The 18,098-nt window shown below is 37.2% G+C and overlaps 1 long non-coding RNA gene across 1 annotated transcript; it reads left to right on the top strand.

Moving 5' to 3' along the window:
* Nucleotides 1-17: 17 nt before the first annotated feature.
* On the top strand, nt 18-16,315 carry LOC131157833 (uncharacterized). The gene is made up of 4 exons (XR_009137322.1): nt 18-307; nt 15,082-15,130; nt 15,561-15,674; nt 16,208-16,315. It is a non-coding gene; the product is annotated as an uncharacterized LOC131157833 (long non-coding RNA).
* The last annotated feature ends 1,783 nt before the right edge of the window (nt 16,316-18,098 follow it).

An 18,098-nucleotide genomic window follows, 5' to 3' on the forward strand; every position in this document is an offset into this window, starting at 1 on the left:
GTTCATCTTTCGCAAACGCGAGTTCCAAAGGCGGGAAGTTGCAGCGGCGGAAGCTGCAAAATGCTCTCCCCTGGAGACCAAATTTCCGATCGTTCGATTGTCCTTCTTCCATCGAAAGCGATCCGTTGCGAAACGTTGTCAACTGCGGGTAGACATGAAATTTTTTCCATCAATAACTGCGAAGAATCCCTAAATCAAGCAAATACTCTCTCTTGCCCCGTCTAAACTTCTTTTCTCTCGAGGTATAGCGGGTTACGCTTCCAGTCGGAGCTAGATTTACTTCCTCCTCCTCTGAACGCATGAATTTGTGAGTATTATTTGAGATTTTGAGTTCAGTTTAATGAATGAATATATGCTGCTGCTGTGATGGAATGCAGTTGAACTTATCTGTTACTTGCTAAAATTACTAGATGTTCTTAGTATTATTTTGTTTAATTGATTGAGAATCGCGTCGTTGAGCTGGTTTGGTCCAGAGTTTCTTCCTCCCCTGAACGTGCGATTTTGTGGGTATTACGTCATGTTTGTGCTTAGTTTCATGTATTATGTGTTGAAGATTCTAGAAGTTTTGAATTTGCTCCGTATATAGATTGATTGTAAATATGTTTTCTAAATTAGAGATATGCTCTAATGGCTAACAGATTTGTAGTACTAAACTTTTGCATTTCACTTATGTATAGTCGCTATTTAAGCCCGCAATATTGTAAAGCAAATAATACCAAGATTTGACTTGGTATCAGAGCCTCCTGAAAACCTCCATCCAAACTGCCACGAACAGCTGCTGCACGTTATTCCGACAAAAAGGTGTAGGCGCGCCATCGCCACTGAATTGAACAACCTGCAGCTCTGAATCGAACCACCTGCATCTCTCTCTCTCTCTCTGTAAACTGCAATCACCTTGAACAACAATTGCAGCAAACAACTACCACCATATGGCTCCCAAATCCTCTATTCTTGAACCATCAACCCCGGTAATCCATATCCAATTCGAAAATTTTGGCTTCCATGCTAGAGTTGTCCTCACCGTAGTTAACTATGATGTATGGTCCCAAATATTAGAGATGCAAATTGCAACGCATGAGAAGTTCGAATATATTATGGGTAAAACTGATCCATCGAAGGAAACTGATGCTACCTATGCAAAGTGGTATGCGGAGAATCAAAAGGTCAAGGGCTGGTTGCTGACCTCCATGTCGTCAGAGATAATGAAGCGTAATCTGTGACTGCATACTGCAAGGGAAATTTGGAGTGCTCTTGCCAAAGCATTTTATGATGGATCGGATGAGATACAACTCTTTGCATTAAATTAGCGTGCCTTCACCGCCAAACAAGCTGGTCGACCTCTATCAACTTATTACGGCGAGCTTGTCGAAATTTTCTAAGAATTAGATCATCGTGATAAAGTTATCATGATTCATGAAGGATCTTGATGATATTGTCACCTATAAGAAATCTGTTGTACGGTTGAGAGTGCACATCTTTCTCAGTGGGCTAGATGCAAAATTTGAACAAATTAGAGGTAAGGTTCTTTGGAAGGACCCCTCGATGGACCTCAATGACACCTTTGCCTATGTACGTCAAGATGCTATATGCAGAGCTACCTTAAATGCTGAACCTGATAATCCGGAGTCTTCCGCTCTAATGGCTCGATGCGCTAAGCCCCAACCTCAACAATCCGCTCAAAATTCTGATTCTGACCAAGCATGATCTTAGAAGGGCAGTTATGAGATAGGTGTTGCCAAACCCGAACGTTTGTGCACTCACTGTGGTGCGACAGGCCATACAAAGGCACATTGTTATGACTTATTCGGCTATCTAGAGTGATGGGATCCAACAAAGGCACCATGCAAGCGCAATTCGAAGCCAAACCACAAAGCCTCTATTGCCGTGACCAAACCTTCCAATGATGTTGCAGAAGCTTCCTCATTGATTGCAACTTCGGGTAACATTGGTAAGGTTTTCCATACTTCTGCGTACATGGATAATTGATTCTGGTGCTACGGATCACATGACCTTTGATAGTTAGCATATTCAATTTATGAAACAGTCCACCACACATATAGTCTCTACCGCCAATGGCAATCCCTCACCTGTGATTGGAGAATGTTCAATTCCTCTCTCACAAAATTTGAATCTTGATTCTGTTTTAGTTGTACTTTCCCTCAACCATAATTTATTGTCTGTTGCTCAAATAACCAGTGCGTTGTATTGTGTTGTGTTTTTCTGGCCTAACCTTTGTGTTTTTAAGGACATTCAAATTCGGAAGACAATTGGTTGTGGTACTAGAAGGGGAAACTGTACTATTTGGATTTGAAACCAACTAGCTCACATTAGTTGGTTCAAGCTCTTTCAGCGGATCAGATCGACAAGTCCTCCAAAATTTGGTTGGGGTATAGGCGCTTGGGTCATGCGTCGATATTTAAAAAAATTGTTCCCAAAATTGTTTTCTTAGTTAAAAACTTCAGATTTCAAATGTGATATTTGTGAACTTGCAAAAAGTCACCGTGTATTGTTCTCATTAAGCATGAATAAAAGTCTAGTACCATTTATGTTGATCCACTTTGATGTATGGGGGCCTGCCAAATACCCTTCCTTGAATGGTTCTCGTTGGTTTGTCTCATTTATTGATGATCACACTCATATGACATGGGTTTGCTTGATGAAATCAAAGAATGAAGTTAGCTCCTTGTTTCAGAAATTTCATAAAACGATCGCCACTCAATACCAATCTCTCATACATGTTCTTCGCACTGATAATGGTGGAGAATTTGTTAATCAGGACCTGAAGAAGTACTTATAGGAACATGGCATATCTCATTAGACGACTTGTCTGTCTACCCCTCAGCAAAATGAGGTTGTGGAGCGCAAGAATCGCCACCTACTTGAAGTTGTACGAGCCTCTTTGTTTGGAGCTCACATGCCCACCAGTTACTAAGGTGAAGCGCTTAGTGTTGCGGCTTACCTCATTAACCGTGTACCCTCCAGCTCGTTAAATTTTCAAACTCCCTTTGAAGTCCTTTCATTCGATTTTAAGTGCTCCTACTGCTCCAAATTTATCACCTAGAATTTTCGGGTGCGTGGCATTTCTGCATCTTCCTAAGCCGTTGCGTGATAAGCTGGAACCACGAGCCCTACGATGTGTCTTTGTTGGCTATGCCTCACCTTAGAAAGGCTACCGCTGCTATCATCCTCCATCACGAAAAATGTATGTAACTCTTGACGTTGTCTTTCATGAAAATGACATGTACTATACTGTTCTCGAGTCTTCAATTCAAGGGGGGAGACAAAATGAATTGCAGACTCTAAATCTAAATCCTTCTTTGGACCATTCAGATACAAGTGTTGAATTTTTGGATAAAAGTGGTGAGTGTCCAGAGGAGGCAACCGGGCTGCGTGAGCAACCTGTTCTCAACCAACTTGATGTTCGTTTGACTGGGGAAAATAATCAGAATTAGATGGAAGCGACTCCACTTCAAGTACCATCTAACCAATTGTTTTCTGAGGTCAATTCCTCTCCTGAACCCCAGGCACAACCCCAGGTACATTCTGAATCTCAATTCCTTCCAAAAGTACTACCTAATCGAGCCACTAGAGGTATACCTAGAGTTAACTATGAACCTGTTCTTAGTTCCACTCCTACATATCCCATGAGTAACTATGTATCCTACCATAGACTATCAAAGGAAAGTAAGTCATTTGCGAATCAATTATTTGTTGTACTATTCCTACCAACATGCAGGAAGCTCTGGGAGTTCCTAGGTGGAAGGAAGCTATGAATGAGGAAATGAAGTCACTTTAAAAGAACTCAACTTGGTAAGTTGTTGAGCGGCTTGAAGGAAAGAAACCTATTGGATGTAGGTGGGTTTTCACAATCAAATACAAGGCAGATGGAACCATTGAACGAATCAAAGCTAGACTAGTCGCCAAGGGGTACACTCAAACTTATGGAATTGACTACATGGAGACATTCGCACCAGTAGCAAAAATCAATACTGTCCGTAGTCTTATATCCTTGGCGGTGAATCTTGACTGGCCATTGCACTAGTTTGATGTGAAGAATGCATTTTTTGCATGGAGACCTTCAAGAAGAAGTATACATGGAGTTGCCCCCCGAATGTAATATGCAGTCAGAAGATGGAAAACTTGTTTGCAGATTAAAAAAGGCCCTATACGGTCTGAAGCAATCTTTAAGAGCATGGTTTGGAAGGTTTACAAAGTCAATGAAAGCTTTTGGATACAAGCAGAGTAACTCAGATCATACTTTGTTTGTGAAGCATAATAGAGGAATGATTACTTGTTTTATTGTGTATGTTGATGATATGATAGTAACAGGAAATGATTCAGAAGAGAGGAGCGCATTGTAGAACCACCTAGCTCGAGAATTTGAGATGAAGGATCTTGGTCCTTTGAAATACTTCATTGGTATTGAAGTGTCAAGATCAAAGGAAGGTATGTTTCTATCTCAATGAAAATATGCCTTAGATTTACTAAGTGAGACTGGTATGACAACATTTAGCCCAGTTAGCACTCCTATGGAAGAAAATTTGAAGCTAGGCATATATTTGGGTCAAGTTTCGACAAACAAGGAGAGGTATCAAAGATTAGTTGGGAGACTAATGTATCTTGCACATACTCCAAGCGAAGAACATATGAATGCAGTTACCTGCATTTTGCATTACTTGAAGTCATCTTTAGGGAAAGGGATTATGTTTAAAAAGGGGAATAATTTGGATGTCAAAGGACACACTGATGCTGATTGGGCTGGATCAATCAAAGATAGGCGGTCTACAGCAGGATATTTCAGTTTGTAGGAGGAAATTTGGTCACTTGGCGAAGCAAGAAGCAAGCTGTAGTTGCTCTATCTAGTGCTGACTTTGAGTTCAGAGGAATGGCTAAGGTAGTATGTGAATTATTATGGATCTGTAATTTATTAGAAGATTTGAATATTAAGCGTGACAACCCAATGAATCTATGTTGTGATAATAAGGCAGCTTGTGATATTGCCCATAACCCAATTCAGCACTATCGAACCAAACATGTGGAAGTTGTTAGGCATTTCATCAAGGAGAAACTAGAAGCAAGGATCATTGAAGCACCTCATGTCTCATCTCAAGAACAACTTGCTGATCTACTCACCAAGGCCGTATCAAGTCGAGCATTTCATGATGGTCTCAGCAAAGTGGAAATGAGCGACATCTACGCACCAACTTGAGGGGAAGTGTTGAAGATTCTAGAAGTTTTGACTTTGCAAGTTGGTATACTTCCGTATATAGATTGATTGTAAATATGTTTCCTAGATTAGAGATATGCTCTAATGGCTAAAAGATTTGTAGTCCTAAACTTTAGCATTCCATTTATGTATAGTGGCTATTTATGCCCGCAATATTGTAGAGCAATAAACATAATGAATAATACCGAGATTTGACTTTATGGACAAATGTTGCCTGAATGTGAGTATTTTTTTTTAAAGGTTTTGTGTTCAATTTCATGTATGAATTATGCTGCATTTGTGATGGAAAGTGCTTGAATTTAGCCTGCATTCGTTGAAATTACTTATGATTTCGAGTACTATTTTAATGAAATTACTTGATACATTGTGTAATTAGGTAGGTTTGAGAAAAAATTTCTTCCTCCTTCTCTGAAAGTGTGATTTTGTCCGCATTACTTTTTATTTTGTGTTTAATTTCATGCGTTTAGAATGCATTTTTCATCAAGGGAGTAGTACTTATGCTGCCAATTTCATGAAATCATGCTGCAGCTGTCATGAAGTGTCATTGTACTTATCATGCGCTTGTTGAAACTACTTGAGATTTAGATTATTAAATTTTAGAGATTAGTAAAGTTATTGTGTGGCTAAGGTGGTTTGGGCCAGGTTTTCTTGCCCTTCTCTGAATGTGTGATCTTGTGAGTGCTACTTCAAATTTTATGTTTAATTTAATCTACTTAGGACAATTTTTTCATCAAAATGAGCATCACTTTAAACTTTTGAGTTCACTTTGTCATTTCATGGATGTATGCCATGGCTATGATGAAACATTGTTGAACTTTTATGTACTTATTGAAATTACTTGGTATTATCTATTTTCTTGTATTTTAGGGCTCCATTTGGAATTTGAAAAGCATGAAGGAAAGGAAAGGAAAGAAAAAATGAGAAAGAAAATTTTATTTGCATGCCATTGTTTAGGTTTCCTTAACAATAATACTTGAACTGAGCCCAAGCTGCATGATGGATTAGCAAAAACTTACATTAAACCCTAATTGGTTTAAAACAAAGCACACCAAACAAAATTTCATTCCCGTTTCTGTTGTATGTTTGAAAATGAATCACCTAAAAAACAGAAAATTTGTTCCTTCCCAGACAGGAATAACTAAGCTAATAGAGAAGCCCAAAAACAGAATATTTAACCAAAATGTGTGACTGTAAATATTCCACTAAGTCTAGTAGCAGTGTCCATGAAATCAAGTCTGGTAGCAGTATCCATGAAATCTTTCCATCTCATTTTCTTTCTTTCCTTTCCTTGCACAAAATCTTTAAGCCAAGTGGAATCTAATGTGACATTCTGCCTTTCTGTTTGCCAGAAATTCTTATTTTACTTCAAAGGAACCGCAAAGTAACTCAAATTGTAAATTTTTTTAGTGATGCATGCCTACTCTGAGATTCATCTAATTTTTATGTATTGGAGAACCATATTGGAACTCTTTAATGGTTGCCATTGGGATTTTTAAGAGCAGAAGCTAGTGGAAAAAATCATGATATTTTATTACAATTAGAGAGTAAGACACAGTAGAATTTCATTTCTAGATGGTCTTAAAAAAATATTATTGCCTTTTAGGTTATTTCCACCCTCTTTTGCATTTAGAATGCATTGTGTCTTTCTGAACTGTGGACCATTTTTATAGTAGGATATAGCTCTGGTTAACCCCTGTCATGGAAGTTCTTCTTGGTCCATGTGGGCTTACAAAAAAGGGCAGAGATTTTGGAGATTGATCTCTGGAACTTATATTGTTCTTATATTGTTTTTGGAAATCTTTTCACATAATTGTTTGCTGAAAAATAAATTATAAAAAAAAAAGGGTTAAGAATCATGAAATTTCTTTGACTTTCTGGGTTTCCATCACTTAGATTTATTTTTCGTAGCTTAGGCTCATCTTTTGTGGTTCTTGTATGTTTTGGTTGAGTAATTTACATGAAATGAAGAGAAGGAGAAAAAAACGTTCTACAGCTGAAATTAACATGCTTATAAAGGCTGCTGAACTTTTGTTTTCAGAAATCTTATGACTTTTCCAGGTAATAATTACCATGGTCATGAAAATAGAATTCCTGTAGTAAGAAGTAGATGGTTTCTGACCATGTACATTAGTTCGAGACTGATATTTTAAGCTTTAATTTTGTTGAAGAAAGGAAATTTTCTAGCACTTATTTTCAGGCTTTCTTTTGCATTATTATTTCACATAGGCCAAGAGAAATGAAGCTCCTTGGCACATTTTAGATAACGTGACTGGCATATGGACCCAGATCTAAAGCACTTTGCTTTATTTCATATTAATATTTTTGCAAAGTTGAAAGATGAGACATTGTCTGAGCAAGCTTGCTGATGTTAAAGTGGATAAAGGAAGTTGCAGTGGGTTGTTTTGTCATGTTTTGTTATTATTATTATTATAAGTAATATTTTTGCAAATGAAGTTACTGTCAGTACTTGTACCATTTAATCCTTCAAATGTTCCACTTGTGTTTGTTAACTAGCTTTTTTGGCATGGATCAAATAGTCCGTGCATGAATGTAGATTTTATTCACATCGTAAGAATACATCCAAGTTCCAACAACAGCAGAGGAATAACAATATAATTCTAAGGACTGGCCACTATATTACTCTAAAATCTCAATTCCTCTCACTAGAAGATCTCAAGGTTGAAATCCTCTATTTGCAGATGCTTAAAAATTACTTATTTATAGAGTAGTTTATAGCCATTGGGTTGAAATGATGGTTAATAGCTGTTGAGAAGTAGCTGTTCGAACAATGAAATCATCTTTAGGAAACACGAGTTCTTCAATAACAAATATTTGGTAATGATTCATATCATAGTGATCTGACAAATTTTACGTTGGTTGTCAGCTACTTAACGCAACCCTCCTCCTTTGCCTGGGCTTGGGACCGGCTGTGTGTGAAAAAATTAGGACATTATATAGTAAAAAAAAAGAAGTCACTCTAAGGAAAAACGAGCTTAAATTCTTTTGCATAAAAAATAAATTCATTGAAACATGCAGAAGTAACTGACCGAAGGCAACACTAAATCCTCTTCTGAAGCTTGGTGTAAGGTTGTTCACTGAACATGAGTTCAACTTGTCCTTTCGATCTATAATCATCCTTTTTTTTTTACATAAATGCTCTCAACCATGAAATCATGTGTCTGAAAAAACAAATTGATAATTTTTTTTTAAAATAGCCCTAGTCTAGAAATAAGCAGAACTACCCAATCTGGGAACTATTTTCCAAAAGTAGCATTAGTTTGGGAAGAAAACTTGATTTTTTAGAGATTTCATGCTGATGGGAATGAGCTGTGTAGACATTACCATAAAGCATGAGAATTTTGTTCATCATTAGTTCAGAGAGAGAGAGGATATCAACAATTCAGGACAAAAAACAACCTTATCTTCCAATAAGGCTGATGAAACAAAAACAGAAACAGCATTCTGCCATCTTATCTCACCAAAACCCACCAATGTCTTGTCAAGCAACAACAATCTTCTAATTGTTCTTGAAACATAAGATTTTAAAAAAGGAAAAAAAAAAGGAAGGAAAAAAAAAAAAGAATAAGAAAACTGTAAGGGCCTTGCTTATTAATGTGAGCGTTTCTGTTTCTTTCCAGCTGAAGAAGGGATAGCTTGTGCTTGGATGTTGTATTTGTTTTTTTGGCCTAATTCTAGTGCCCATTTGGGTCTTTTTCTCAGTCCAATTTTTGAAAATTATGTAAATATTCATTAATTCAATAAAATGAGAAAATACAGAAAAAAAAATTTGAATATAGAAAAAATGAAAAAAAAAAAAAATGGAAAATGAAAATTTTTTAATTGAAAATAAAAAAAACCTGAAAAGGGAAAAATGAAGTAAAAACCTAGTGGACCAGCATCTTCATCTTTAAACCTGCAAGCACAAAAGGCGGATAGACAATTAAACTTGTAGGAATTGTAAATTAAACATGTTAGTCAATTCAAATTAAATTTGATTGATCAATTAGGTGTTGATTGATCTAATCAGTGTTAATTGAGTGATCCCCTAGACCTACACAGAGACAGAGAAGGAAGAGAGGAATCGTTCACTGAAAGCTTTTGAGAGAGAATCGTAAGAAGGCTAAGTGACTGAAATTGAGGAAGTGAAGAATAGGAGAAGAACAAAAGGTTTAAGTTGCAGAAGTAATAGAAAATTGGTAGAAAGGAATTCAAAGGTTTGGGTAAAAGGAAGAGGAAATTGCAAGTTGGAGAATTTAGGAATAAGGATAAATACTTGTTAATTTTGTGCTTAATTTTAATTCAATTTTTGGCAATGCTGAATTTTGATTCTATAATTAGAGTTTAAATTCAAATAGAACAGAAATCAATAATTTTTTGGGAAAATATCAAATAGGATTCGGGTATTTGACTTGAATTTGGAATACTTGAATCCGAACCTAGATCCGAACACCCATGCCCAATTACCCCATATTCAAATACCCATATCCGACCTGAGGACTCGGGTCAACTTGAAGACAGAGAGAGAGAAGGAGAAAGAGAGAGATTGAAGAGAGAGAGAGAGAGAGAGAGAGAGAGAGAGAGATGGAGAGAAAATAGAGAGAGAGAGAGAGAGAAAGATATGCAGGGAGAAGAGAGATAATGAGAAAAACGAAGAGAGAAGAAAAGACAAGAAAAGGGAAAAAAACTTTTTATATTTTTTTGAAAGAAAAATAATAAATAAAGTGAGACGTGTGTCACTATACAGACGGTGACACGTGGCTCGTCTAGGACCACACGTTTAACGATCCTGACTATTCGATATGTATTTTCTCTGGACTGTTGGATCGTTGCCACGTCATCAATCCGTGTCAAAAGCTCCAAAGCTTTCGTGTCCTGCCACATGGTGGGTGACGTAATGCTGACATCACCTTGCTGCAGTAAATAAAAAAATAATAAAAAACGCGCCACATGTCGCCATTATTGGACCAGAGTCAACCTGAGTTAACTCGTTGACCCGGTTCTGACCGGTTGAACCAGTTTGACCCGTTCCGATCCTTCATTTCATTTTTTTATTTAAAAATTGATTTTTAATTTTTAAAAAATTGGAAAAAATAGTTAAAAAAATAGGAAAATCAAAATATTTAAAAATCAGAAAAATAAAGAAAAGTTATTTGATTTATTTTGACTCAAAAAGCAAAAAAAATGAAAAAATAAAAAATATAAATAATAAATAAAATGGAGAAAAAGTCTTTAAAATTCCCAGAGAACTGTAGAAAAATGTTGGAAAATTTTTAGAAAATTTTGAATTTTTTTTTTTTGAAAAACCTGAAAATGTTATAGTTTTTTTTCTTCTTAAATTTGATGAATTTGTTTGATTATTATTTGTATATATTCTATTTTTGTGCGTGTGCTTCCCAATGATTGAACAAAGCGTAAAGAGGTATTTCAGACCACCTATATTAATTTTGAGGATGTTTGTCTAATAAGATCCCCTCCTTTGGGGATCTTATTAGAAACACTTTATTTCACATATATTTTTAAAATTTTAAAATTTATTTGCTTCTTAAGGAGTTAATTAAAGACCACTAGATTCAGTTTAGGGATAATTCATGATTAATTAGGTACTGTTTGTAGAACGAGTATGTAGGGGGTGCTAGTACCTTCCTCTCGCATAGTTGAAGTCTCGATCCCAATTCTAGTAAATGCAGACTGAGGCTACTGGTTCCTTGATTAATCAACAAGTAGTAAATAGGTGAACTAATCGCACTTATGAAAATAACATGTTAGTGCCGACTCCATTGAACTTTAAATATTATTATTCCTCGCCATTTTGGACTCTTCTTCAGTACGTTGCGACCGTTGTTAATATCTCACATCAAATAGGGCAATTCCAAGGACATGTTTGTTTTAGCTTGTTCACAGTTTTCACCAAAATTTCGAAATTTGATTCAATAACAAATGGAAATGGTGAAGTTTAACTTTGGGTAATTATTGTCGACCCAAGTGTCTTATATTTGGCTTTCATATCCGAGCAAAACCTAATTTGAATTGAATATTCCAATTTTGCTCGACATATGTTTTCAGCCATCTCTCTTTGAACAGTTTATTTTCAAGCATAAACTGCTACATGGTCAACAATAGAGTATTTTCACTTGTTAAGATCTGTAAACTACGAGCTTCTTTGCTTGTGTGCAAATCGGACAGATCAAAACCTCAGAACACTTAGTGAAGCACAGTGTTAGGGGTTGACAGTGTGACCTTGGTTAAATGGGGAGAAGAGATGTCTTCACTTGCCCTCACCAGAGATTTTTATAGTGGATGTTGAATAATTCGGATGATGGCTTGTGTGGTTGTCTTGTTGATTGAATATAACAACTAGTTCCACATGTCATTAAGTATGAAGGTCGCTTGTCTTCATGAATTCATTATTGTTGAACTAATATTTCATGCCTATGATGGCTTTCAAAAACCTCTCGAGTGTTCATGATAGTCGGATTGAACGTGTAGTCATTGGCTGACTCTGTCGAGGGAGAGAGCCTAGACGAGTGCCACGCGGCCCGTTAATTGAGTTGAAATTTGCGGTCCGTGACAGTTGGTATCAGAGCATGGTGTGTGTGAGCTCGATGGGCGTGAACACTACGAGTTGGAAAATAAGAATTTAAAATTTTGTAAAGTAGAATAATATGGATGCATGTAAGGCAAAGGATAACTCAAGAGAAAGGTGTGCCAATAGAATTTGAGGCTACCAAAGAGAAAATTGATTTTTAAAATAGAATTGTGGAACTTGAGTAAGTCACTCCATGTATGAAAATCCTTGGTATGGAGTAGTTGGAAGCCTCGAGAATAGGTTGAAATACATTGAGGGCATGATGCCATCTCCCATCTCATGATAGAGAAAGACAAACAAATCTTGCGGTATTCGAAAGGAGGATTGAGCAGTTGGAAACTCATTGAGCGCATGATGCCATTAATAATCTCAAAGGGTAGTGCCAATAGAGCTTGAGGTCTGCCTGAGAATATTGTGCAATTGGAAGCCTTGAGTAGGCCGAAACACATTGCGGGCGTGATGCCATCCATCATCCCAAGGGGTAGTGCCAATAGAGATTGAGGCCCCCCTACGGGAGTAGACCAATAGTGCTTGAGCTCTGTCGAAGAGTATTGAGTTGTCGCCTTGAATAGGCTGAATTACATCGTCGGCATGATGCCATCCATGATCCTAAAGGGTAGTGTCAATAGAGCTTAAGGCCTCCTTACAGGAAACAAACCAATAGAGCTTGAGGTCTGTCAAAGAGAATATGGAGTTGTCGGAAGACTTGAATAGGTTGAAAGACATCAATGTTGGATGCAATCTAGAATCCCATGGGTTTGTGCCAATAGAGCTTGAGGCCGTCTTACAAAAGTTAATTGAGATCGTTGCTATATTGCGTGTACAGAGGGTGGGAAAAGAATCCATGACAATTTGATGGGTAAATGAGCAGAGGACCTCCAGTAAGTCTATAGAGAGAAGGTAATGGTTCACATCAAGCACGCAAGAAAGTAAGCAAGGTGCCACACAAAAGTGCAAAAGGGAAGGCAATGTGAACGCTGCACGCTCTGTAAGTCAACATGGTAGAGAAAGGGTAATGGTTCACACCAAGCGCCTAGGAAAGTAGGTAGGGTGTCACACCAAGCGTAAAAGGGTTGATAGGGTAAATGATGCATGCTTTGGTTGGTATGACAAAGATAGGATAATGGTTCCCGCCAAGTACCAAGGAAAGTAGCCAGGGTGACACGCCAAACGCGCGAAATTGGGTAGGTAGGGTGAACGCTGCACGCTCTGACCAAGTTAACATAGATAATTGCAAGCCTCTAATGACTTGAACGATGGTATGATGCGAGATTCGGTAGATTTCAATACCCAAAAGACAACCAATTGGAATGGATGAGTCGTATATCTTTTCGGTTCTTTACCTGTCAGTTGTTGTAGTTACCTCGTATAGTTGATGAGTTGTATCCTTTTTCAGATCCTTACCTGTCAGTTGTCATCGTTATTTGACATAGTCGATGAGTCGTATCCCTTTTTAGCTCGTTTGCAAGTCAATAGTCGTCGTAATCTCACACAGTGGATGAGTCTGTGTCCCTTTTCAGCTCTTTTCAAGTGAGTATTCATTATTCCCTCGTACCGTGGATGAGTTGTATAGAGTCGAGGCTAAATAAGTACAGTATAACCTAGTAGACATGTAGTCAATGATGAAGGTCATCAGCAGCAAAAATGTGAAGTCTTTTTACAAATACATCGGCAAGGTCGTCGATGAGTGGGTGGGGGAGAATGTTAGGGGTTGATAGTGTGACCTCGATTAAATGGGGAGGAGAGATGTCTTCACTTGCCCTCACCAGGGATTTTTATACATGATGTTGAACAACTCGGATGATGGCTTGTGTGGTTGTCTTGTTGATTGAATATAACAACTAGTTCCACATTTCATTGAGTATAAAGGTTGCTTGTCTTCATGAATTCATTATTGTTGGAACTGATATTTCTTGCTTATGATGACTTTCAGAAATCTTTCGAGTGTTCATGACAACCGGATTGAATGTGTAGTTATTGGCCGACTCTATTGAGGGAGAGAGCCTCGATGAGTGCCGTGCGACCCGTTAATTGTTGAAATTGGTGGTCCGTGACACAGCCAAAAAGGCTAGACAAAAAACCATAGCAGTATTTATGCCTTGAGCAACTACGAATGGGACTGCTTGATTCTCCTTTCTAGGAAACATTCTCAATATTATTCACCAATATATAAACTTTTTCCGTTGGCAGGAAAAAAAATCTTGCAGCAGAAGTACATCAATCCATATACCTAGTGTAAGTCTTTTACAGCAACAACAAAATCAAGCCTTAAGTTGCACTAGGTGGGCTCAGCTGCATAAATCTTTTTTAACCAATTCACACAATCGAGGGCATTTACCTCTAACGACTTAAGAGCTATCGAATCCTTTCCCACTATCTCATTCCATGTTATTTTTGGTCTATTCATACCCTTTTTACTACTAGTAACAGTAACTAACTCACTCGTCCTCATTGATGCACTATATGGCCCGCATTTTAGATGGCCAAACCATCTTAGCCAGTCTTCCCTTATCTTGTCTCTCTTGGTGTTATGCCTAACTTATTGCAAATATGTTTGTTCCTCAATTTGTCTTTTCATGTTATACTACTCATCCACCTTAGCATTCGCATTTTGAAAACTTTTTCTTTTTGGGTAAATTGTTTCTTAGTTGCCCAACACTTTGTTTCATGTAGCATAACTGGTCTTATAGTCGTTCTATAGAATTCTCCTTTTAATTTTAAAGATATTCTACAATCACATAGCACGCCCAAAGCACTCTTTCATTTTACCTAAATTGCTTTAAATAACATCATGCTATTAATTCTTAAACTCCTCTCATCTCATCTTTTGAGATGGAGAGACTGAGGCTGTCTCAGTTCGATTAGTAAGATAAAATGGCATTTGTTTTTGCTTTAGTGATTACTATGTGGCGTCGAGTTGTCTTTTTGCCACATACTCTCACATTTTATTAAGATACACTTTCATGTATTGTAGATACATACCACTTGATTACTTGATTTCTGCAGCCATTTATTTTTGCCTTTTACACTTTCAGTAGATTCCTCTTAATTAGACACACACAGGGCACTGCCTGCATTTTCTGTTCATCTTTCCCCTGCTTTTTGTATGGTATTTTCTTTCTGTCACAGCTTATTGGATGGAAAGGTACTAATTCCTTTTTATACATGATATATTCATCGTTACCCTGTATATTATCTTGTACCTTCCCTTGGACGTCATTTTTGGACAAATAAAGAACAAAAGACTTGTGTTTGACTCCTTTGGCAGGTTAGGTGCAGGCATGAAAGTGGAGATGTTGAAAGCCAAGAAAACATAGGTAAAACTATTAAATTTGAGTTCAAATGAAGTCTAAATAACTCAAATCAAGCTTTATAGTAAAAAAAAAGAACATTTAATTTTAATCTGCATCTGTAGATAGACTTGGCTTGCTACCTATATTAGGAATCAAAGTAAAAATTAGTGGAGCTGGGGCAATGAACCATCTGCCCTGCTCGTTAAGGAAAGATGGGGAATGCGATTGATAAACCACATGTGATGCAAGCTGTTGCTCTGACCATGCTGAATAATTTTCTCGAGAAATAGCTAGATTCTCCTGAGTTAAGCCAGTAGCATTTTTCAACCACTTAATACATATTTGTAAAGAACTTAAGATGGAAGAGTTTCCTCAGAAGATGTGTGGCTCCTTCAACTTGTGTACCTGCAAACTTCTTTTGTTGTCATGCTAAAAAGGAAGTTCAGTGCTACAGGGGTATTGGTAGGACATGTCGGAGAGGATTCGGATGGGGTCCATGTGGAAAATGAAGCCCCTGAAGGTGTTGGGTGGTCTTGGGCCTTTACAATCTCAAAAGCTAGCTCATGAGGTGAGACTTTCCTTTACACTTAATAACTGACCACCAAACTCCTTCCACAGCCGATGTGGGACAAACCCTAACAATCTTCCCCTCACACATCGGGCTTTAAACTCCTCACGAATTGGGATCGGGTTCCAAACTCCACACGAATTGGGCTGACCAAATCGGCAGCACCACATGCTCAGCATCCCAAGGATAAACCATGGGTTCTGATACCAGTGTTGGGTGTTCTTGGGCTTTCTCAACCCCAAAAGTTAGCTCATGGGGTGAGACATTCCCTCACACTTAATAATTGACCACCAAGTCCCTTCTATAACCTATGTGGGACAAACTCCAACAGAAGGGGCTATGAAAAAAAAAAAAAAATGTGAAAAAGAATAGCTGTAGTGATGCACCTTTGGGCCCAAAGGTTAGGGTGTAGAAAGCTCCATGCGACTTCCATACTTTTTATTTTTATTTTTTTGATTCTTTGTTTTGGGACTGGGGTTGGGCCAGGGGGAGGGGGTGTTGATATGCTAAATTGTTGCTCTTTAACAATGCAGAGAACCAAATATGATGGGTCACAGCCGCCATAGAGTAGATAAAGGTAGCCTGAAGTCATGAAAAACCTGATTTTAATATGCAATGCAAGAAGAAACGCAATGAAAGGGAAGGGTGGGGAGGAGGGTAACTGTATTACAGAAAAGAAAAATATAAATAAACAATCCTACTCGAAAAGCACGAGCTTCTTAATTGCTATGGAGTTAGAACATGAGATGGACTATTTCTGTTTGTTGCACGGTTGTTCATCTATTCACACCCTCCATTTGTCTTTCAATGCATGATTATTGATTAGCATTGGCAGGTTGGGATGGAATTATCAAGTAGGGTAACACAGTCCCCTTTTCACGGCCAGTCGCTTTCTTCTTTTTCATTTGTCGTTTCATGAATCTTTCTGAATTTCTGTGTTACTAATTTTAATAGAGCAAGCTTAAAGTGGCCCTGAGCTGAGTTGGGTCTGCTTGTGGTGGGTCAGATTGGGCGGTGGGTCCATGGTCACTTATCCAAAACCCAAAACCCAAGTTAGTTCATTCTGAAAAGATGCATAATTTTATGTCCTAAGATGGTTAAAAGTCCAAGTTCGATTTTAATTTGCTGTGTTGTGTTTCCTGAACTCTTATCCTGAGGCTCACTGATCCATGTGGATTGTGGAGTCTTTTCTCAGTTCTGGTGGAGGAGTCGTATCACCACAATATATTGTTGTCACGTTGAGTGTTTTTGTGTTCTAAGGTTTGAGCACTTCATAATACATTTGATTTATGACATATAATGTACAGGAGTACAAGTTTATATAATTTCATTTAACAAAATATGATATAAATAAATATTTTTATGATAAAATTTGAGAATAATATTCTTTGCCCTGAAGAAATTTTTTGTATTATCATTTTTTTTATCATGACTATATATATATATATATATATATATATATATATATATATATATTCTTTGGCTATCATATTTTGCTTATAATATAATTGTCTATAAGCAGAATTTGATAGCCAAACAAAAGAGATATATATTGTCATGATGAATAAATAAAAATCGAGTGATTTTAATTTTCACTCACACTATTTAATTCAAAATTCTATTCTTTGTTTGTGGATATGAATTTTAAAGTTGAGTCACTTATATTTTAAAGTTTGCTTCATGGGTTTTTTATTGTTTGTTTTCGCATTGTCCTCTTGTGTTTTTTCAAAGCAACCCTATCTGTTTGTTTCATTGCTGCATATTATTGGTGAAATATTAATTTTGTTAGATAACAAATATTCTCACAAACCACTATTCTTAACTCAAACGTGTGTCTGTACAAAATTTTAAGCAAATCATCATACCCATCAGCATCATCATGATTCTTTACAGACTTCCTCCCAACTAGGCACTATCTGCACAAGAAAATACAATAATTTGCACTGCACTAAATTGAGCATGATTCTGAGCATGCAGGAATTAAAAAATTATAGAATGTTTCAGAAACTTAGTCATATATATATGCATTAAAAAAATTGTGCATTAGAAATAAGCAGTCAGCAGTACGTCATCCCATCTCACCCCACTGGAAAGAAGGGCGGCTTTTAAAATCAGTCCATACGTAAAGAGGTAGATGTGGATGTAAATGGGACATGATTGAGGTGGTACTTACTTAACCCGCTATACACACTATTTGACATAGTTTAGTATTTCTTCAATGGCTCCACGCTTATATATTAAAGATTAAAGTTAGTTGGTTCATGTTGTAGTATGTGACTCATATCGAGTAGAACATATGTATAGAGAAAGCAGGCCGAAGAAAATTAGGAAGCCGGTCTGAAGAAAACCATAGAAGATGTTGTTCGACATTGATTTGAAATTTATTATTTTATTGGTTAGGATGACTGATAGGTTAGGTGTGCG

This window comes from Malania oleifera, chromosome 6 (genome assembly GCF_029873635.1).
Source record: "Malania oleifera isolate guangnan ecotype guangnan chromosome 6, ASM2987363v1, whole genome shotgun sequence".
Lineage (NCBI taxonomy): Eukaryota > Viridiplantae > Streptophyta > Magnoliopsida > Santalales > Ximeniaceae > Malania > Malania oleifera.